The sequence below is a fragment of the Cimex lectularius genome, unplaced genomic scaffold, assembly GCF_000648675.2.
Source record: "Cimex lectularius strain Harlan isolate CLEC.00 unplaced genomic scaffold, Clec_2.1 scaffold173, whole genome shotgun sequence".
Classification (NCBI taxonomy): Eukaryota; Metazoa; Arthropoda; class Insecta; order Hemiptera; family Cimicidae; genus Cimex; species Cimex lectularius.
In genome coordinates, this window is record NW_019392800.1 from 354,924 (window position 1) to 378,091 (window position 23,168).

Below are 23,168 nucleotides of genomic sequence, written 5' to 3' on the forward strand. Positions count from 1 at the left end.
GTGGTGGAAATCGAAACATTGCTGACTTCTTTTATAAGATTTCTTATCTCATTTCCCGTAATGGTGCGGTTTACTGATCCTGATGTCGGATGAACCTATCGTCTCTCTTGTCTTTAGACCTAGGTCGACCTTCTATTGTAGGGTGATTTACTTCACACTCCTGGCGACTTTGCGCTGGCTGTCCCTTCCTCTAATAATGTTATGACCCTGATACTGCCATCCTCACTCAAATGCCTGACTGGAGCCATTTAAAAGGTTTAAGAAAACTAATAATATCAAATGAGATCAACGAAGGAAAAAGGTTAACTGAAAGCTATCTTTAGAATGGAAGGGCATAATGCTACTTTTTGTGCAAATGGGATTAATAGTACAAAAGTAAACAAATCATTATTTACTGTTTATTTTGTCTACGATAGCTCCTAATTACCTGTAACTAATATAGAAAGATAATGGATTTAATTTTAAACTAAATAAATTGTGTGGTGCGTTAGAATACAAGACGGGAGTGAACAACTACACATAACAATAAAGAGAAAAACTACATCCGATTAAGAAAAAAGAGGAACAACCTTTTGTCTAACTACATTTTCTTATTTAATGAGGTCAATGTAACACTATATACTTTTCCATATTTTCACGAGTTAATATATCACATGAAAATGTAGATTTAAAAAAAAATCGCTTATGTTGAGCTAGTAGAGAAAGGTAGTTTATTTTCAATTTGTATCCTGATGAAGTACCTTCATGCAGAAAAGACACAACTCTCGATCTGATTGCTTCGGGCAGTAAACAACGCGTCGCCCAGTTTGAGAGGACGGTCATTGCGTGGAAAGGCAAGCCGTTATAAGACGAGCTAAGTCCTCTACTTCTTCCATTTGACAAGACTTGCTACACGTTTATCATTCCTTTTTCCACGGCGATAACGGGTCTGACCACGACGTCGCAGCAATGCATTCCGTACTTTTCCCATTGCATCCACACGATCGAACTTCCGTGGAGAATCAATCGGCCTGATTTATAATTTCTGACACGCGTTCACTTTCCCTCGGCATTTTTCAAAAACGATTTATCTGCGGTAAATCCCAATGATGTGCTGTTTTATCCTCAACACGAGGATGCATTTTATCATAACAAGCGCAAGTTTTCACCTTCATTATGGATAATATATTGAACACCCGATATCGTAAAAACAAAAGAATCTGAGGTACCATACGGTATAAAAAAGTCGCATATTCTTCGCTTCATAGAAAAAAAAAACATTAAAGCATGACCCTAACACCACCTAACCTAACCTATGCACACTCCCCGATGATAGGTGTCAGATGGCAGTGATTTTGCCTGAAATAAGAACACCCTATTGGCTTTTGGAGCAATCACTAAAATGTAGTAAGTAAAAGAAAAGGAGAGAGTAGGAGGGAAGAATTGCCATCGACCTCGAGAGAGAGAGAGAGAGAGAGAGAGAGAGAGAGAGAGAGAGAGAGAGAGAGAGAGAGAGAGNGAGAGAGAGAGAGGGCGGGAGAGAGAGAGAGGAGACAGACAGAAAGAATGTGAACGTGAGAGAACTAGATGTAAAGACAGAAAGTATGCATGTGTGATCTACTTTTGTAAGACGTCAAATTCTACATTTCTAACTATAAGTGACATCAATAAAGCTAATTTAAAGAAAGGAATCCAGGGAAAACGTTAATTTTACGTTAATATAGTTAATAATAACATAAAGCCTTATACAACATGTTCTGTTAAGCTGGAAAAAAAACTGGTTTGACACCCCAATTACAATTACACGAGAAATATCGGCTCTCCTAGACAGTGCCTACTCCTGAACCTGGAATTATTTCCACGATCACCCAGTTACATTTAATCACGGCCGAATAAAAATTGTAGCTCTTACTTTTGGCGACCTAATTTCTTTTTTTTTTATTATGGTAATTTAAGTGTGATTACCGTTGTGTTTTTCGTGTCTAGGCAATTAAACGGGACAAGCTTTTAACATTCGGCCGTTTGAATATTAACCTGATCATGGCTGCTAGGAAGTGACTAGGAAAAATTACTTCGAAATGTGCATGCAATTTTCTACGTATCTTGTAGGTAAAAAGAGAGGAATGTCTCTATACCATATGTTCACCTAATAAGATTATTGACCTACAATAAAATCCTCTACGCTACTACACGTATATAAGGCAATTACATCTTATGGGGTTTTCTGAACTGACCAAATGCGGAAACAAAAATTATTTAAAAAAAATTGAAGCGTCAACTTTGATGAAAGTAAAATATTAATAATTATTAATAATTATTAATATTGACAAAGGAGAATTGCTCTTATAGGCCAGTTGAAAAGCATGGCAAAGTACAATTAGTCTATCTGATTGACAGGGCATGGTTATCTCCTTCCAACATTCTTAACACGACTGCTTGTTATTTCGAAACTTCTGACCACTTTTCTCCTTTTATAAAAAGGTCGTTGTTGACATTTTGATAATATCGATTAAATCGGCTCTAATGTTCATAAACCGTTCCTCCATATGACTGAGATAATGTTTCCAATGGTGCCAACATAGCTTTTATGTTTTTCTTTTCCGAAAACAGGTTTTCTTCAGAGACGTTTCATCCAACATAGAGAGAAATCCGAATATCATTAGATGTTTTTTACCGCTGTAGTTTCGTTGACCTTTACTGGCCGCAGTGAAAAGGTTGTACGCATATAGCAAGGTTGTATGCAAATACCCGCCGGCTAGACACAGTGACGTTTTAAATACAAACATGGATTTAGCGTTGAAGGATGATAGTTGTATTTTTAATTTTAATCAGATAACTAATAAATAAAATTATTATTGAAGACCTAGACACCCAAGACATAGTTTTCTTAACGTTTCTTGATTGCTGAGACGAGTATCAGCCGACCTTCTTTCAACTTGTATTTTCAAACTTCAGGGCTAAACGATTCCTTTATTCCAGATTGTATTAAGGAGATAAAAGCTGAATTAAGATTAAAAATGATTTCTCCTGTGAAACAATTCGTCGGTCATTATTTAAATGAGAACGCGATCAAGCTCAATTCTACAATTGTGATATGCTGCTTACGATTTCGCATAGAACACAATTAACTCTTTGTTACTTTAAGTATTAAGTATTTGCCAGTTTAAGTATTGTGCTTTGTAACGATGTTTGCATTTTGATAATTTATACGATTAACATTCTGATTTATTATTAAACATACACAGTATCCGCGTGATGTTCTGAATGTTATAAGTTGTCGTGAGATGCGGTTTGGTGTGATGTAGGTTTCAGAAAAACATTTTCTTTATCGTGCCAACGTTTCGATCTTTATTGAGATCATCTTCAGGGCTGAAAGTGTTTGTCTTCTGTGTAATTTTGCCATTCTTGCATTCGTGTTGAGAGTTGTAACTTATAATTGAAACATAGATTTTCATAGAATTACGAAAATCATGTCATTCTTTACTATAACTTTTATCGTCAAATTAACTCTTTTTAAATTTAAATTGACCCTTTTTCATTTCTAATTAACCTTTTAAATTTTAAATTAATCTTTTTTAATTTCAAACTAAACTTTTTAAAGATCAAATTAACTTTTCTATAGTTTATGTTAACCTTTTAATATGAAATTAACAATTTTCAACTTCAAATGAACCTTTTTTTAACTTTCCATTAACCTTTTTTAATATGAAATTAAACTTTCTTTAATACCCTTTTCAACTTCAAATGAACCTTTTTTAACTTTACATTAACCTTTTTTAATATGAAAATAAACTTTTTTTTAATGTCAAATTAACCCTTTTTAACTTCAAATGAGCCTTTTTTTAAATAAAAAATTAAACCTCCTTTAATGTCAAATTAACCCTTTTCAACTTCAAATGAACCTTTTTTAGTTTTATATTAACCTTTTTTAATATGAAAATAATCCTTTTTTTAATATCAAATTAACCCTTTTTAACTTCAAATGAACCTTTTTTAAAAATAAAAAGTTAAACCTACTTTAATGTCAAATTAACCTTTTTTAACTTCAAATTAACCTTTTTTATGCTTTAATTTAACCTTTTTCAACTTTAAAGTAACTTTTTATTTATTTTCGGGCTTATATTTCATCCCATCTCCTAAGTTTTTGTAAACATGTAAAGAATGAATTAATTTGCTATTAAAATCGGTTAATTTGAATGAAAAGCTAAATGGATATGAAAAAGGGTTAATTTGAAATTTAAAAAGTTAATCTGACGTTAAAAGGGATTAATTTGAAGTGAAAAAGCTGAAAGCTGTTCGATTGTTTTTTTATGTCTTAGATTTTCCTTCTTATTTCTGATTGAATTCTTTGATTTGTGAAACCTGCTTGACATGTGGTTTCTACTTTAATTTATGAAGTCTATCGTATTTGACATAAAAATCTATTATCCACTTATGTACACGGTATGTGAATTTTTTATTAGCACATTCCGGGTTATAATATTGAAAATTTATTTATGCGAATTGAGAGTAGTTTAGGCCTTTAAGGAAACTATATTAAAGAGTCCAAAGGTTGAAAATAGTGGAGCTATACGGTTAATCCACTAAATCACTCGAACAGGGTGGGGGCTCACGTTTCAGCTGTCGTGCAAACATCGTGTATTATTTTTTATTTTTTTATAGGACAAGTTGAACCATCTAGCATTCGGTTGTATCACGTCAGACTTTTTTCTCTTTCGTTTCTACTGTTTCTGCGGAACTGTGTATGATTGAGGTTGAAGGTCGTGCGTCGATACTTATCAAACTTTCACCATTCGGACATATACCTCCACCGCACTTAACGCTAGGAGTTATTCGTCCATATACACGTTAGTTTCGAAAGGAAAAGTAAATTTCGCCAGGGCCCTTTACGATGTCCTCTCGATGAATGTAACATCAGATTTGTCCGTTTAGTTTATTATGTAAGACATACTTTTTGACAGTATGCAGCTATTTATTGTTTTATAACCGATTACTTTTTTTTAAACCGTATTAACGATAATAGATGTAATTTAAAGTCAACCCTGTTCATCATAATTCACAATAAAACGTATCATAAAGCACTTTACCTTTCGAGTCTGTTGAAGAATCACGATTATGATTCCTTTTTTCTGTCTTTCTTTTTTTTTCTTCTTCCTTTGTTTTTAATTTACTTTTAGATCCATGTTTGGGTGTATAGATGTTGAACTCATAAAAACCATAAAATCGTCAAGACTAGCGTTAAGAATTGTTTATTAGATGGCATTTTGTTCTACTACCTATTGCCATCTTCCATGTAATTTTGTCATTTCCTTGTACTAGAATTCCTCGATGTATATTCTGCAGTCCTCAAGTGAAGATTTTCCTATGTGAACATTGTTGCAAAGGACCTCTTTTCTTCACTCAAACACACCAATAATTCTAAGAGCAACGTTTTGTACCACTTGAACAGTTGATATTTCGTTTTAAACATATTTCCTCAGGCTGGGGCACCATAGGTGATCAACGCCTTTATATACAATTCATATATTAATTTTTAAAAAAATTTTTGTGTTTCAAGAGTAAAACTTTACCCAGAAAACTTTTCGCAAGCTGCCTCGGTTTTGTCGTTATTTGGTCTGATTTGCCACATTAAAAATATTTAATTTTTTTTAACGAGTTGGTCAGTTTTCTACTAATAGCATCGACAAACAACACTTTTTTTGTAGGTCATATCAAGATTTCATATCAACCCCTGGGGTCTCGGTGTTTTTGAAAAAAATAAGCCATTTGTAAGTAGTTGAATATTGGATGCGAATTAAGGGCCACTGATATTCGAACCCACAACCTTACATCACAGTAAAGAATCGTCACCGACACCCTTTCCAGATTTGTTTCCATTATGAATCATTAATAATTGTTTCAAACGCCTGATGAAGTTTATATATCCCTCGAAAGCATGACGAAGGAACTGAGTGTTTTTATTTTCTATCAAACTGGACTTAGCCCTGATTTTTTAATTAACAGAATTGTTCTGTTGTTATGGTAAAATTCTTACGGAATCTTTCTTTTTAAAGAAAATGTTAATATTAAACGAATTGAATGTTAAGGATTAGAAAATAATAAGATAAAATAACATTGAATAAATCCAGGCCCTTTCCTTTTATTTAACATATTTAAACGCCAATAATCAGACAATAACGTACTTTTATTTTTTTATTTGACAGTTTGGAGTTTAGCGAAGTACCTTCATTCATTCTGACAGACCAAATCTGCTATGATCGGCAGTTTGCAAACAAGTTCATATCCAAAACTTTTCACGTTTGGAGCAATCGGTCCTAAATTTATTGGTCACGACCACAACGAAAAAACCAAAGAGTATTTGGACTTTTTCCAAAATACCATTCTCCTTTCCGCAAAATTAAAACTGTTTAACGAGTTATGTTCGTTCTGTTATGCCTCACATGTTTGGGGTTATAAACATTATGAGCAACTGGAAAATACTCAGCTTCTTTAAAAGAAAAATATTTATCTTATACAACAACATGTACCTAGAGATCGAAGTAGACCTGTTGTATTTGTATTGCAACTGCAACTTCAATTATATTTTAAAACTTTCCGGACTTCCTTCTAAACATGTTCGCCATTGAGATCATCAATGACGCACAGTAGTTTAAATTGTGGAATAATCTATCCAACTCTGTGATTTGAGAATCAATTCTACCTTTTTTAAGCAATTAACACACAATTCTGAAATCCTGAAATTTCCGACTTTAGAAACGAAAAATTTGCATGGTTTGTCTCTGGTTGAGCTACACTGGCTCTTCAAGATCACGGGTGACTTGCACCCTTTATCACTCGGTAAAATGAATTGTGTCCTCTATGTAATTCCAGTGTCATGGAGGAAGTCGATTTTTTAAATCCAAATGTACCATATAAATCTTTTATTAAGCAAAAAGCAGCTTATCGAATAGTTTATAAGTGATTTTTGAAATTTAATTAGTTATGCTCGAAAGGCCTGGTACTACCGACGAGAGTTGGGATGGTGATACTGATATCGTCTAAAAAGTAAAAATATTCTTGTCCATTCGTTCGCATAACATTTCGAACGATTCAGATTTATTTATACAAAGTGAAAAATGGACGTCTTTTGAAAAAAAAAACTTTTTATAGGATGTTTTTTGAAATTAGAAAAATCTTGTGGCCGATCTGTCAAATGTATAAATTTTTTTCTAGACGGTCACCAAAGAAGCAAGCGTTCTTTTTATTCAGGCGAAACCTCGTCTTGGACATCCTATGTCCTATATTCAAGGAGACCGGATCGACCGTGATACAAGGCGAAAAGTTGTCCTTTTTGTTGTGAGGATCGGGAGCCGCGACTCCTAGAAAAGAGGGCCGTCGTATAACGAAGTCGGGCGATAAAGGGAGAAAGAAAGAGAGAGGAGGAGAAAAGGAGGAAGAGGGACTGGGAGAGAGATCGAGAGGTGAGCCGGTGATTAATTCTGTAGAAGCAGAGAACAGGTTGAGAGCAAGTTCCGTTTCTCGGCTCCTCCAAGTGGGGGTACGAAAGAAGACCATTCTGGTAGTCATCTCAAAGCACAACGCCACAGCTCTCTCTCTGAAAAAGGCAGACGAACATCCCGAGTACGCGAGTGTTTTACCGCTGTTTTACATCTGCAAGTGCGATCACGAACTCATGTGGCATGCGCTGGATTTGAAACACCCGCCTCACAGCACCTCGTGCACCGACTCCAACGGCTACAGAGAAAACCAATTCGGAACTTTGACAATTTTTGATTTTTTGGTCTAATTTTTTTTTATGTAACTCTGATCCGTTTTCTCCTCCGTTAAGAAGTCTTCGTCACATTAAAAAAAAAAAAAATAAATAAATAAATAAATAAAATAAAATAAATTTCTACTATTGACGGATAGACAAATTTAATTTTCTTCACATCTTGCAAATAAATGCGCGAGGGCAACGGTTTCAGCAGAGGATCTCATCGTACTCAGCTGACAAGGTGAGCTTTATTTATTTTTTTTACCATAATGACATTATTACATTTAACCTGGTTTGATGAAATAATTAATTTTTGAAATAAAGCTCGGCAAAATCTTCTTTAAAAATTGGGATTTTTGTCTTTAAATAATTTTTACAAAATAAAACGCTAGAAACAACATAAAAATAAAATAAAATGGTATCAAATGTGTATATAACTGAATAGAACACATACGTACCAAAAATGTAATCTAATATTTTCAAAATCTGAATTTTTTCTTGACAAAACATCCCTTCTTTTACTTGGATTGGATTTTTATTAATTTAATATGTTTCTTCACTGCTTGGAAAAGTAGTTCTTGACTTGTTAAGAGTGAGAAGCTTATAAAAATTGGATTTGGTAACGAAGTGTTTATACATTTATTTCTATTCTTTATGATTGATATTTCATAAAATGTTGGGAATTGTTATTATTATTATTTGGATTTGACAGATGCTTACACTTCATTTTTATTCAAATAAAATTAGTTATCAATAAATATAAAAGCTATTTCTTTTATAGTTGGGAAGAAATGGAAGGGATGTCGAGATCAACTGGTTCACTTCTCATAATAGGAATCACTTTGACCATTTAACTTACTACAACTGTTTGAAAGACAAACGGAATATGTCGTAAAAATATCACCTGGGCGGCCAGACATTCGGGAAATGAACAAATCGAACAACCTGCTTGTAGAATCTGCAACAAAATTGCAAGGTCAATTAATTATTTACTTATACAAATTGAGGTAATAGCTCAATCATGAATCATAGATGATCGTGATGAATTACTTAGAATACTGAATCTTTGGAAAAACAGGGCTGTTTATGACAAATAAATCAACCGTGGACTGTTCAGAATGTGTCGTTACTAAATTTCAATATTATTTGCATTGAAGTCGAAAGCACTCTTTAAACTCACCGGGCAACTTTGTAATTTGTCCCAGGCAGTTTAATTTGTCATATTTGTATGTTAAAACATAATTAAAATAGTAGATAAATTTATTTGTATACTATATAAATTTATGCAAAACGTACGTTTATTTGCTACAGACTTGCGGTCACCAATTTTAATGAAACGTTTTAGATGATATTAGGTGGAAAAATATTAGACACGTGTTCCAGATTTCTTGCCAATAGGCCCCAGGAGCCGAGAAATAAATTTAAAAAAAATTTTCTGCCTTTGTTTTGCATGTATTTCAAAGTAATTATAATATCAGTTTCTGTATTTAGGTTTTTATTTCATTGTTTTTTGGGGGTGAAAAAACAGAGAACTTTGTTTCTTGCTGTAAAAATAATTTAAACTGGTTTACAAAAATACACACACAAGATAATTCAGTAATCAGGGCGAGCAAATTAAAGATGTATGAGGCATAGTAAAGTAGGTTCAAATATATATTTTTTCTAACAGATAAGTTGAAGATTAGGGATGCGGTCATCAGAAGAAGTAGTTTTTGTAACTTACGCCAAGCTTTTCAACCTCTATTGAGGTCTTATCAGGGCTTCGCTTGAAGGCCAAAGTCACGTTGAATCACATTGTAGAACGTCATTTTTTTTGTTTTTACTAAGAAACAAATTCGATATTCGTTTTCTGCACCCAAAAACCCTGAATACATTTCCATCCATTTCCTGGAAATCAAAAAATATTTTGTTTTGCTAAATTTTTCCATTTTTGAAAATCGTGATAACTTTGAAACAACTTGACAGATAAGGGGTTTAGTATACACTAGATGTAATGGCACAAACCTTGCTTCCGTAAATACCCGGAGATGTAAAATAAAACGTTAGAGAGGTTTCTGTTGATATCATCCTTATTTTTTTCACTTAAAATGACAATAAATCTGAATATTTTTGACATGATGATGGTCTTTTGCGCGGATCTCTTCACACAAAGCAAATCGTGTGTCATTCACGAGTATGAATAAAGACTAACACCACAGACTCAAATAATTAAAAATAAGAAAAATCGTGACCTGGCCCAAAAGAGCAGCCTTTTAAAGTTTATTAAGTAAAGGAAGTTTATTAATATAAAATAAATAAATGATCACTGTATATGTATATGTTGATGATGACGATGATAGACGGAAGCTATGATAGACGGGGCTTGTGCACCCAGGCACTTCAGCCTTCTGGCTTATTGTACCTTCCTAGTTCACTAATTCAATGCGATCGACTCAATCCTTCTTCTCAGAAGTAATAGGTCATTGATTGTCGATGCTACAATTTCATTGCTTAGGTATTTTTGTATGCTAGGTTATGTCTCCATTGAAATGTTGCTTCGCATTCGAAGATGATATGGGTGGCTGTTTCTTCGTCCTCATTGCAAATAGGATCTTCGTTGAATATGTAGATGTTTTCTTAGATGCCAGTGACCGGTTAAAGACCTATCACTCCTCTGAGTTTGGCCCTCCAATTGCAGCAGTGAATTTGGAGGTGAGGGTTGTTTTACCATAAGTTTACAATGTACCAAGAATTTATCCTCTTTTTTCTCCATTCTGTGATGGAGAATTCTATATTTGTTTTTGTTATTCCAAATATAGTTCAGGGCCTACATACGGTCTAGCAGATCCTCCTCTGGCCAATGTGTCTGCTTTTTTAGTTACTCGAAACTCCTTTCCCTTGGCACCCAATATATCAAATTATAAATTAATCAAAGAATCAAAAGGTGCAATTTATACAGTACCACAATTGTTTATTCGAGAACAGCTGGAAAAACATACCAAATCGTAATCTAGTTTCGACCAAAATTCCACGGGTAAGGGTAGTGTTTTCTCAGATGAACGGAAAATGGGCTGTAAATTTGTTATACAATTTATAACGTCACGTGAGTCGCATTTCATTGCCAGTCACACATAATTCCTAGATTTTATTTGAATGGTTAAAATTACGATTCGGGATGGATTTGGGCGCAACTCTTTTCCATCTTTATCTACTTGGGCGAATTCGGCAAAAAAATCAAAATCGATGTAGTCTTAACCCTTAATCATAGAGATAAAAAGGACGTCGATATTTCAACAATATTCTTTACTTTGGACGAATTGATTGTTAGTTATAACCATAAAATTTACTACAAAAATACAAGCGAAAAATATTACTTACCAGTTCTTTATTTCTGGTTTTAGTTATGTATCTAATTCATTAACATAATGGAATTTTTTATATCATTCCATGTTCTACATTGTCCACCCCGTACAATTTTGAATTGCTTTTTTCTAAAAATTTTATCCGTCCCATGAAAATCACAGAAATTTATCGTAATCATAAAAACTATTAAAGGATGTCATAATATTTTGTTTTCCCACCAATGGACATAGACATAACAAATTAAAACATTAGTGTTTCGAAATTTGTAGTAGAACATTACATGCTAATTGTTGCTATGTCTTACAAAAAAAAGAAAAACTTCACTATCTCTCAATGGACCGTTAAATAATAAAAACACTAGCATTTTACACTTTACAACAGACCTATTAGATTTTAGATTTGCCATGACTTAAAAATAAAATTTCCAGAATAAAAAAGTCAACTATTAAGTTTTGTTATTCGAAAAACTTCATTATCTTTCAATGAACCTGTAACATTAAAAATATAAAAAATTAAAACCTCAGACATTTGACGTGTTTAACAGTCTTATAACATTTTCGTTTAATTGCTGTCAAATAGAAGAACCATAAGTGGAAAGAATTAATTGGTCAATGATTTTTTTTTGTTTAACAACCTACTTATCTTTCAATTAATTTAGGTAAAAGAAACAATATCAAAAAATGAATTGTCCAATGACTTGAGGTTTTTTGTCCAACAACTTAATTATATTTTAATGCACCTGGAACATTAAGGCGTTGTAAGCGTAACGTATATATAATACTGTTAAGCGTTATAACAACATAATTTAGCGAAGTCCGATAAATTAAAAAAAAAAAAAATTAATTGGCCAACAATTTGATGAGTTTTTGTCGAACGACGTAATTATGTTTCAATGCACCCGGAACTTTAAACATTAAAAAATGTACTTCTGACATTTCACACGTTCCAACAGGCTTATAACAATATAGTATTGCGATGACCGATAAATTAAAAAAAAAATCATAACATGAAAATTTAATTGGCCAACGATTTGATGGTTTTTTTTGTCGAACAACTTAACTATGTTTCAATGCACCCGGAACTTTAAACATTAAAAAATGTACTTCTGACATTTCACACGTTCCAACAGCCTTATAACAACATAGTACAGCGATGTCTGACAAATAAAAAAGAACAAAACAGGAAAATTTAATTGGCCAACGATTTGATTTTTTTTTGGCGAACAACTTAATTACATTTCAATGCACCTGGAGGGCATTAAACATTAAAAAATGCACTTCTGACATTTCACACGTTCTAACAGCCTTATAACAATATAGTATAGCGATGTCTGATAAATAAAAATAAAAAAAACAACAGGAAAATTTAATTGGCCAACGATTTGATGCTTTTTTGTCCAACAATTTAATTATCTTTCAGTGCACTTGGAACATTAAACATTAAAAAATGTACTTCAGACATTTGACATGTTTGAAAATAAAATAAAAAATAAACAATTGACATTTGACATGTTACAACATACAAATAACATTATAGTTTACCCATGTCTTTCAGAAGAAATTAAAACATTTTAGCGCTAACATTTTACATTTCACAACAGACTTATATTTTAGTTTTGCGAAAACGATAAAAGAAAAAGTAGAAAAATTGTAAATAAGAAATCCATTGGAGAATGATTTTTTTCCATCGATCACAACAGGCTTATTGAATTTCAGTTTTTCTGTAACTATTATTTTAAGCCAGTCATATTTATAGTTATATCCATGAGGTCTTAACTTTTTGATAGTGATCAGGTTAATAGTTCATCGAGACAGTGAAGTTAAGTGCAGTAATTTTATTTCATCGTCTCCAAACCGTGAAGAGCATTAAGCTAAGACGTGGTGTGAATTGAGAAAGTGAATCTTTACGCCTTCTAATATCAAGAATAAGCAAGGCGTTTAGTAGTAAAAGGAAAATATGAACATGTTTGAGTTTTTAAACGTCCTAAGTAAAAATACTTTTCTTGAGAAAGTCTTTCCTCCGATTAGTACGCGAGCCGAATATATGTCATTGAACGGTCAAATTACACGATTATGTGCTTTAAAGCAAGATGTGTCTAGGGGTAGAGGGCCATTTGCACCTCGACCGAGTAGATCTATTTTGCTCATTGGCCAGCTTAAGGTTGTTAATCAACTCCATAGCCTTGCCAGTGGCTCCTTTGTAGTAGGATCTTCCTTGCGGCTTTTCCTTTCCTAGTTGCAAGAAGACCTACCCTAAGACCCATAGACCCTAACATGTGTCTAAGATTTTTTTTCTATTAGTGTTAAAAGAAGAACACGTACCATTCCATTACTGACCTAAAAAAATTGGAAAATTAAGTCCTAAAAAAATCGGAACACCTAGTAATAAATGTCGATGCATAGATGAGGCGAAATGGAGGGTAGTAAGATGAGAGGATAGGGGATCTAATATGTTCTGTTATGAGAACCGTAACTGGTCTATTCATAGTGGAAGAATGTAAACAAAGTATAAGAATGAAAAGGCGGGATATTCCGTTTGTAAAAAGTACTTTTGTCAAATATATTGGAACAAAACGGGCCGGTCCGGCTCTCTGTACGCTCTTGAAATGGGGCCTGATATTAATTCGGACGTCTGTCTGTGAAAAGTATGCCTCCATTACTCCTGGTCTCCAATTTTCCGTTTTGAATGTCAATTAGAAGCCTTGGGGGTTCTCACAATCCGTTCCGTACCGCAATAATGATCCGTGAAAGATGGAAAGGAAAAAGTGTCAATGGCTTCAACAGGTCCGAGGGAGAAAGAAAGCGGAATGAAGGTAGAATGTCCCAGTCCACCGTCAAAGGCCGGATCGTTTCCGAAATCGTTTAATTTCATATTCTCAGCCTTTTAACCAAATTTAACTTATCCAGTGTGTACATCGCCATTTTTCAAATCGGATCGACTTGATGTATCTTCAAATGAAAATTGCCATGGTGCCATGCTACCATTTAAAAAACAAATATTCCATTGTTTAACTTTTTTAAGAAATTGACAGGCATGCATGAAAATTGTTCTTATTATTAAAAAAACTCTATTTACATTTCGATTTTTAGGTTAAGTAGTAACCTAGACGTTACCTAGCTAGGGGAATAAGTTGTCACCCTGTATATACGTAGTTTTTTGTTTGTGGGCATGTGGCCGCGTTTTAGTTCACCTTCAGTTACACCTGCCTCGATTTATGTATAATATATTTCAGTAAATTTGTTTTGGTGATACTAGGCCGAAAAAATATCATGTATGTGTCCCAGGGTTCTTGCGAACGGGCCCTGGTAGCCGAATTTTTTTTAAAGCAATTTTTTGTAATATGCGTTATTACATACATATCAATCGGTTTGTTTTGTTTTTACCTACGACAATAAAATAATAATCAGGATCGTATTAAAAGAAATTACATATGTATAAAAGTTACAAAAGCTAAAATACGATCTTGGTAGAGTAAAAATGTTTTTTGATAAAACCAATTCGAATTCCTTTTAAGTACCGTTTAATGCTCATAATACGAAATTTTATGTGCAATAAAAAATAGTCAGGGAGCAATTTTCTTTTTCCGATTGATCAGAGTTAGAAATTCTTAACTATCATAGAATTGATCTAAATTCAACATTATTATAACCTTCATGTAAGGTATTGATTGAGATAAAAAAGTCAGTGTCACGAGCGGGATCGAACCAACGACCTAAATACGCTAAATACGCCCCTGCTTTAACCGCTTGAGCTATCGTGACTTCGATCCTCTCCACTATGTTAAATAATCACCCAAGCCATAATTCTCTTTATAAAAACATTGATAAGCTCAGTGCTTCTAAACCTACGTTACCATCATATCACATCGTGTAATCTATTCGATTTTCGGCTACAAATGAAATTTGAAATTTCACACGACATTTCAAAAATGGCAAAAAGGAGGGAAAATTCGAAAGGTGGGTTGAGATGGGAGGTTGGTGTCCGAGTGGATCGAAGTCACGATAGCTCAAGTGGTAGAGCAGCGGCGTATTTAGCTGAAGGTCGTGGGTTCGAATCCCGCTCGTGACACTGACTTTTTTATCTCAACCAATAGCTTACATAAAGATTAATTAATTGAAAGAAGTTATTTGGTCAATCAGACTACGAACTCATTGGGAAACTGAAATTTTCTTTGTTGAGCCTGAATCAAAAACCTTGTGGTTTTATGCCATTATAAGTGAGAAGAATAAGGATGAAATAAAATACCTCCCCAAGTGTTTTAACGGAGACCAAGTTAATGCCATTATATGAGATTTTAGGGTCCTAAACCTCATATCATAATATTATCATACACAATATTATTATTATAGAATATCAATTTTCTTTCTTGCTTCGTTTTACCTTGGAAAAATATTTTGACCTGCTTTATTTATTTGGTCACTACTCCAAAATTGTGTTTGACAGCTAGTCTAGATAACCTGGTTACCCCAAAAATTGAAAAACATAAATTTTAAAAATGTGTATTTTTTCTTACTTTGAAAATTCGTAATTAAGGGCGTTAAGGGTGCTTAAAACGACTCCCAATTACAAAAATAAGTTGTTCGGCCTACTTTACTCGAAAAGGCTTTTGAATTTTGTAACTTTTTAATACGATCCTGCTTGTTATTTTCTTATTTTACGTAAAAAACAAAAGCAAATCTACTGATAATAACTTTGAAGTAGATGGCCCCCAGAGAATCTAAATCGCAGAGGAACGAAAATCCTAACTCGACTTAGAATCGGCCATACGCGGTTTGGCACACTACGCGGGCTTTGGCCCAAAACTATGTATGTAAAGTATGTCCTGCATATAGAGACATGTTCGTCAATGTGTGTCATTGAATTGAATTGTGTCATTCCTCTACTCCCTAAAGAGGGCACGTAGATTGCCACCCGATAAGAAAATCGTACGTACTCGAGTACAGCAGCCAATCTTAGACTGTTATTTGTAGTTAATCTTATTATTGTTTAGTTTTACAGTACATTGTTATAGTACAAAATGTTTAGTGATAAATGTATTAGTGATAACTGTTTCGTGAGAATGTATTTATAAGCGTAAATGTGTGTAGTGATACAAACTTAATCAAGCGGCTTGGACAAAGCCTTTCACATACGCCGAACCAGGAATTTTTTTTAAGTGAGAGAACGGCAAATACAATTTTATTTAGATCATTTATTTATAAAGTATTGAATTTAAAATAAGTATTTGGCTGGGAAAGGTTTAAATTACTTACCGACTGGAAGGGTGGGGTTCAGCCAAACATTCCAGTGTCTCTCGCATACAAACTGCCCAATACATTATCTGAAAAATCCTTGATGCTCCTTTTTAATCTTTTCAGCAAAACTACCCATACAGTCCTACATATTCTGTCCAAAATATAATCCGCTTCTGCTACCGCGAGTACCCTCCCAACCACCATAAATCCTCAAATCCAGTCTAATTTGGCTTAGTTATCTTGTCTGATTATGCATGAGAGTTTAAAAAAGTTTCAATACGAGTCGACACGACAATTAGACTTGGTATCGGAAGAAGACGAGAGATCCCATTCGCCTTTCCATCTAATTTCCTCTTAATGAATTGAATTAGAGATCTTGAGACTTTTCCTTACGGGACACCGCATGCCGGGTGACCGTAGGTATTAATCTGCTCTAACTTTCACATCGATTCACTAAAGCCAATCTGCTTAATTTAAAAAACCCTATCCGAGGTTGCTACGAAGATCCTTTCGGTTAACCGCACCACCGTCGATGTCTAATTCGAAAATAGGGAACACGCCATTCGTTGATTGTTTTTCCTTTTGAAATGATTAATCTAAAAACCCAGTTTGCTTGAATTATCAGCGATGGAATAAATTGAAATTATATATTTGAAACAAGTGAAAAATAAAGTTTTAAGATAAACAAGACAGTTGCAAAAGCGACGGAAGTATCTTCATCACAAGAACTGCGAAAACTGCCATCTTGTTACCGGGCATTCATTTTTTAGAACCTACGTGCTCTACATTTCACGAATTCACATTTTATTACATTACTTACATCACTTTTGAAATCCTTCAAGGCCATATTTTAAGGCAAGAGCTTAAATGCACGAGTTCCTCACTGAAGATGATGTGAAGTGGAAACGCGTTTCGGTGAAACATTAACTAGAAATAGTCTGACCCAGTGAAGTGACCAGTGGCGATCAATTCAACATTTCCAATTCACGAATCTTTTCCATCATCAATCTTTTTTAACGCGTAGGAAAACGTGGTTAAACGCAACACTCCTTTTTAAGCAGAAACCTTTAAAAAAATTAAATTAATTAAATTTATGAATGAATTAGAAGAAAATTATACTCAATCGATCACAAAAGCAAAAAACATTCTTAATTTTCCAAAATTACAGCAGATGTAACTTTTATTAAATCACATCTATCAAATTGTCAAATGTTCTCACAAGGTTAGAATCCAGAAATCTTACCTTTGATGAAAAGATTGAAATTACTGAAACTGTTAGAGAGAGCGCAAGAAAATGTTTAGGAGGACAAGGGAAGGACTTTAAATCGAAATTTCTTCTCTCTGTGACTGACAACAACGTTGACTAGATTCGCTTAAAACAATTTAATGACAATGTAATAACGGGAAAGAGATTGAAGATTCATATGAAGATTAAAAGACATTCAGCAGGAATCTTCTATAATCGTCTGGCTCAAAACTTGCCCGGTTACTTTGGTAGATGTGGAACGCTTGTTTTCACTGTTAAAAAACATCTTAAGTGACAGACGGCACAATTTTTTCGAAAGATTTTCTGAGATGTACAAGACAGTAAATTTTTATGATCTTGATTTTTTACTTTAAAATAAAGTTTTTATTATCTAAATGCACTGATTCAAACAAGATTAAATAGGTTTTCATTCTATCAATACCGTAATTAAATAAGAAAAAAGAAGATTATTCCATGTTTTAGGGGTGCTATGCACATTTTGTAATTTTTACTGCACAAAAATTTGATCGATGGATCAGGATCCAGAAGTAGACACTTCATTAAAAAAAACGAAAACCATAATTTATTTATTTTACAAGAATCTTAGAAAGAGAAAGATTTAGAAGTTCGTGTTAAAATTTTGAAAGATGACAAGGCAGGCTCGTGCCCTCCTCCTGACTGTTCTTCTGAGGTAAGTTGTAAGTTGAATAAGTTGAATATGTTGGTGACAGCGTAATTTTATGATTAAGCGTCGGAATTCCAGCGTGAGTCGTCCAGCAGTTTGCACCTTCCCATAGACGCACGCCAGAAGTAGCACACTTGCACGATAAACGCCCATTGTACTGCAGATTTAAAGATAACGCGCTCCCGGTGAAGTTGTACGTTGTAAGTCTTGAGTGGCGTCGGTTCAAAATAACTTTATATGTTGAAGGTTTCTTGAATTGAATTGTTAGGAAATTATTTCGACATGTATTCATTTTTTTGTATAGTTAATTAATAATTATATAAACTGTATTTTCGAAAAATTCTTTTTCGAAATTAACTTGATACAATTTTTCTTGATTTGTTAATGGCACAAATGTGTTCTCGTAACTAATGTACAAGTTTTTTGAGGTTTTATGGACATTTGTAGTGTTTTTTAAGTTTCAGGGCCGGTAAACTAATTGGTCATCGTCAGCTCTCCGTGTTTTAAACCTACTAATTCTTTTACTGTTTCTCCAGCCAAGATATGATGTTTTATGATATAACGGTAATCAACTCTCTCTTTTCTTTACCCTATTGCTAGCCTCTCTGTACCTCTGGGCTTCGTCAATTGTCATCAACAAACACAAGTACACAGAAGATTGATAGTCCGGTTAGCGTACACACTACCCCAGAGTACTCGATATTCCTCGGGGAAATTGGGGATAAATTCTGTCATTGACGCTAATAAATTACGTGCACACATCGTAAATCAGTCGTACTACCCCAGAATACTCGATATTCCTCGGGGAAATTGTGGTTAATTGTCCTCCACACACGCAAATAAATATCGGGTTGTCCGGAAAATAATGCAGGATTTTAAGTTTTCATTAAAAAAAATCTATATAAAATATTCTGTTTACGTTTACAGGATTACTCATTTGTATGAATGTCAACACTTATTAATCCTCTTCCAAATGATATTGTTTGTTTACCTCTGTAGCATTCCGCTACTTGGAAATAATTCAGTCATCCTTATAATGTCAAAGCGAGAATTTCGTACGATTTTCTTTTACGAGTTTAAACTCGGCCGAAGCGGAGCCCAAACGGCTAGAAACATTAACCAAGTCTGGGGCGAGGGTTGTATTAATGAGTGCACTGTGCAAAGGTGGTTTAAAAAATTTCGGGAGGGAGATTTCAGCCTTGAAGATGAAGAAGGTCGTGGAAGGCCTTCCTCTCTTAATGATGATGTTCTGCGATCAGTGGTGGAAGAAAACCCCAAAACAACTGTTCGAGAACTTGCAGAGCAACTCAAAGTCAGTAAAACGACCGTCGCTGACCACCTCAAGGCGATTGGAAAAGTGAAAAAACTCGAAAATTGGGTTCCACACTCATTAAACGATCGCCAAAAAAATCAGCGCTTTGATGTTTGTGCATCACTTCTTTGTCGAAACAAAAATGACCCATTTCTGGCCAGAATTGTTACATGTGACGAAAAGTGGATTCTCTACGATAACACTAGACGTTCTGGACAGTGGCTTGACAAAGGAGAAGCTCCAATACATTTTCCAAAGCCCCCAACTCATCAAAAAAAGGTAATGGTTACGGTATGGTGGGCTTCATTTGGTTTAATACACTACAGCTTCTTAAATCCTGGCGAAACCATCAATGCTGAATCATACTGTAACCAAATTAATACCATGCATCAGAAATTGGCAGTAATGAAGCCCTCTTTGGTCAATCGGAAAGGGCCCATTTTGTTGCATGACAACGCTCGACCACATGTGTCACGTGTAACGTCACAAAAATTATTGGAGCTTGGCTATGAAACTTTGCCTCACCCACCCTACTCTCCGGACCTCTCGCCTACTGACTACCATTTTTTTAGACACCTGGACCACTACTTACAACACATAATATTCAAAAATCAAACGGAACTGGAAAATGCATTTATTGACTTTATCAATTCTAAAAATTCTGAATTCTACTCAGACGGAATTAATAAGTTACCAACACGTTGGGAGAAATGTATTGAGAGTATGGGAAATTATTTTGATTAAAGAACATTGCTTTAAAGTAACTAGTTTCTTTTTTTTTGTTTAATACCAAAATCCTGCATTATTTTCCGGACAACCCAATACATTCGTTTCAATAAATAACCAATATCTATGTTTTTTGTTGTTTGTGTATGTGCGCTTATATTTTTGTTGTTTGTTGCATGCACTCATGGACTTTTAATGTTATATTTTACTTCCGTGAGCAAACCCCGAGTCAGGTTCATCGTATTTATATTTTAAAAATAAAATAAAAATAATATGGTTATCATACTAATGGGATTATATTTATCGTTAACATTTCCAATAGTATAAATTAATATTAAACAATTAAAATAAATTATATAAAACATATATACATAAAACTAAGCATAATAAATTAATTGCTAACAACACTCAGTTTATGAAAAATAAATTAAATGTGTGAATCGCTAGATATTAATGAACTGAATATAATTTGTAGGCTGAGATTGTATCATTAAAATAAACCAGAGCTTAATTATTCTTTTAATTTACTAATTATTCATTCAATGGAAATGATCGCAGTTTCAATGCAAAACATAGTGAGAGTTTAATTTGGTTATTAGTATATAGATAAGAGTTTAATTTGTTGTTCAATGCTAGTGGGTAAAATATTCGACTGTTGATTCAGGGTTATAGAATTGACAAACGGGATATAGTGTGCAAAAAGGTAGAAGTAAAGTAGTACCTTATACTACTAGTAAGTAGAGTGTACCGGGCAGATGACAATTAGGTGATACAAGTCTTCGAAAACATTTACAATACGGAACATATTTCTTACGGGTTAATAATAAATATATGCATAATTTTTATGTGAAATTTTGATTTGGTGTACATTTGAAAGCATTGTTGAATATATGTCTTGAACTTATAGTAAGGAAGATTCAGGTCGTGATATGATGGTAACCTAGGTTTAGAATCACTGAGCTTATTTATGTTTCTGTAAAGAGGATTATGTCTTGCTTGATTATTTACCATAGTGGAGAGGATCGAAGTCACGATAGCTCAAGTGGTAGAGTAGCCGTGGGTTCGAATCCCGCTCGTGACACTGACTTTTATTATCTCAACAAAGACCTTAGAAAGAATAATTAATTGATTGAAAGAAATAACTTTGTCAATTGACTACGAAAGCGCAAATAAATTAATATTTAACATAGTATTGACCATAGAATCATCAGGAGCATCTTAACTATATAATTCAGAGTTTATTTTATTACCGTACTGCCGAAATAGTAAATATTTAATTCAGCTCTAAATAGACAGACATACAACAAGGAATTAAACAAACGTTCGGACTAGTCTTCAGACTACAGTAACGGCATTGTAACATTTCAACAAAACGTCTGTCAAATAGGTGGACGGTATAGCTTCCTTAAATTTTGCTCATGCGCATATGTTAATCTGACTGGTTAAAATCCTTAGGGAGATCATATAGAAGCAAGCCCCATAATCCCCGAAAATTGCATAAAAATCCGACAAATTATTTCAGGGATATAGATGTGTACGCGATTTTACGTTTGTGCATGCGCAGGCGGTAATGTTGATACCCGAAATTCATACGGGAGCATGTACAACCCAATCCGCATAATCTCTGAAAATTTTACAAAAATTGGTCTCATGGTTTTGGACTTTGCCGGTTACAAAGAATTGACCATAGTCGGACATGGAATCAAATTTGCCCAGAACGGTCTGATATGCAAGATATGAGTGTAAATTTTTATTTTGGAGGACGACAATTTTTTTTACTTCCCGCATGAATACAAGGCTTCCCTACCAATCTACAGACTGTAGTTTGGAAGCTAAAAACAAACTGACAATCTACAAGACAATGCTAAAACCAATCTGAACGTAAGGACTAGAACTGTAGGGCACCGCTGAACTATCAAAAATCCAAGAATTCAGTCTTTCCAATCCAAAATATTTTGAAAAATAGCCAATGGCTCTTTATTACGTGTCCTACATCACCCTTTACAATGACCTCAAAATCCCTTTCGTGTAAAAAACAACACCCAAAACATTTTCCGCTTTTTATTGCCTAATAAATGAATTAGTTTTTCCTAGCACGTGAAGGAACGATTTTTATTTAATAAAAACAATATCACGGTTCTATTGTAGATAAAAAAAGTTTTATTACTTACAAGAAACAACATTACAAGAAAAATCATTTTTAAACACAAAAAAACATACATTCATTAGCAACATCCTATCAATACAACTAGTCATACAACACAACTTTTTAACTGACGATTAATCTGGATCTTCGTATGGTCTGGATTAAGAAACAAATTCAATTGTTACTGCCAAACATTCGATTTACTTTAAGGTCATCATCGGGGCAAAACAATCTCTACACATTGGCATAATTAAGTTTTTAATAGAGGGTTTCGAATTTTTTTTTGAAGACCGGCTCAGTCCCGACGTTGGCAAGAACTGTAATTGTTTATGAAATTAAAAAGTAGTTAAATTTTAGTAGTATAAAGTACTTAAGTTTAAAGTGTTAGATATTTCGACTAGAAATCATCTCTTAAAATTTAATTATGTCAATGTGTAGACAGATGACTATCTGATGACGCAATGAAGGTCGAAAGCTTCGCAGTAACAATTGAATGTGTTTTTTCCAGACTATACCGAGATTCAGATTATTTGTGAAAAAGAGATCGGAGGTGTTAAATTTTCATTGAAGAAGAACGAATTTCGGTGGCAAAAACTGATCAATGAATAGCCCTTTAAGGCATTTTAACGTTTTCCATCGGAGAAAGTAATTATCGTAAAATCGCTGTAACAAGAAAATGAACGGAGAAAGCTAGTGATCTGTGAAAAAGGAAGTGACGGTGGGCTTGTGGACGTAGAATAAATGT

The 23,168-nt window shown here is 33.8% G+C and overlaps 1 protein-coding gene across 1 annotated transcript in view; it reads left to right on the top strand.

Annotated features, from left to right (window-relative positions):
• Positions 1-7,931: 7,931 nt before the first annotated feature.
• Positions 7,932-23,168, top strand: part of LOC106666573 — a 72,432-nt gene continuing 57,195 nt past the window's right edge. The window contains exon 1 of the mRNA XM_014393860.2: positions 7,932-7,973. The gene's annotated coding sequence lies outside the window, so the exon portion shown is untranslated. The remainder of the gene's footprint in view (positions 7,974-23,168) is intronic.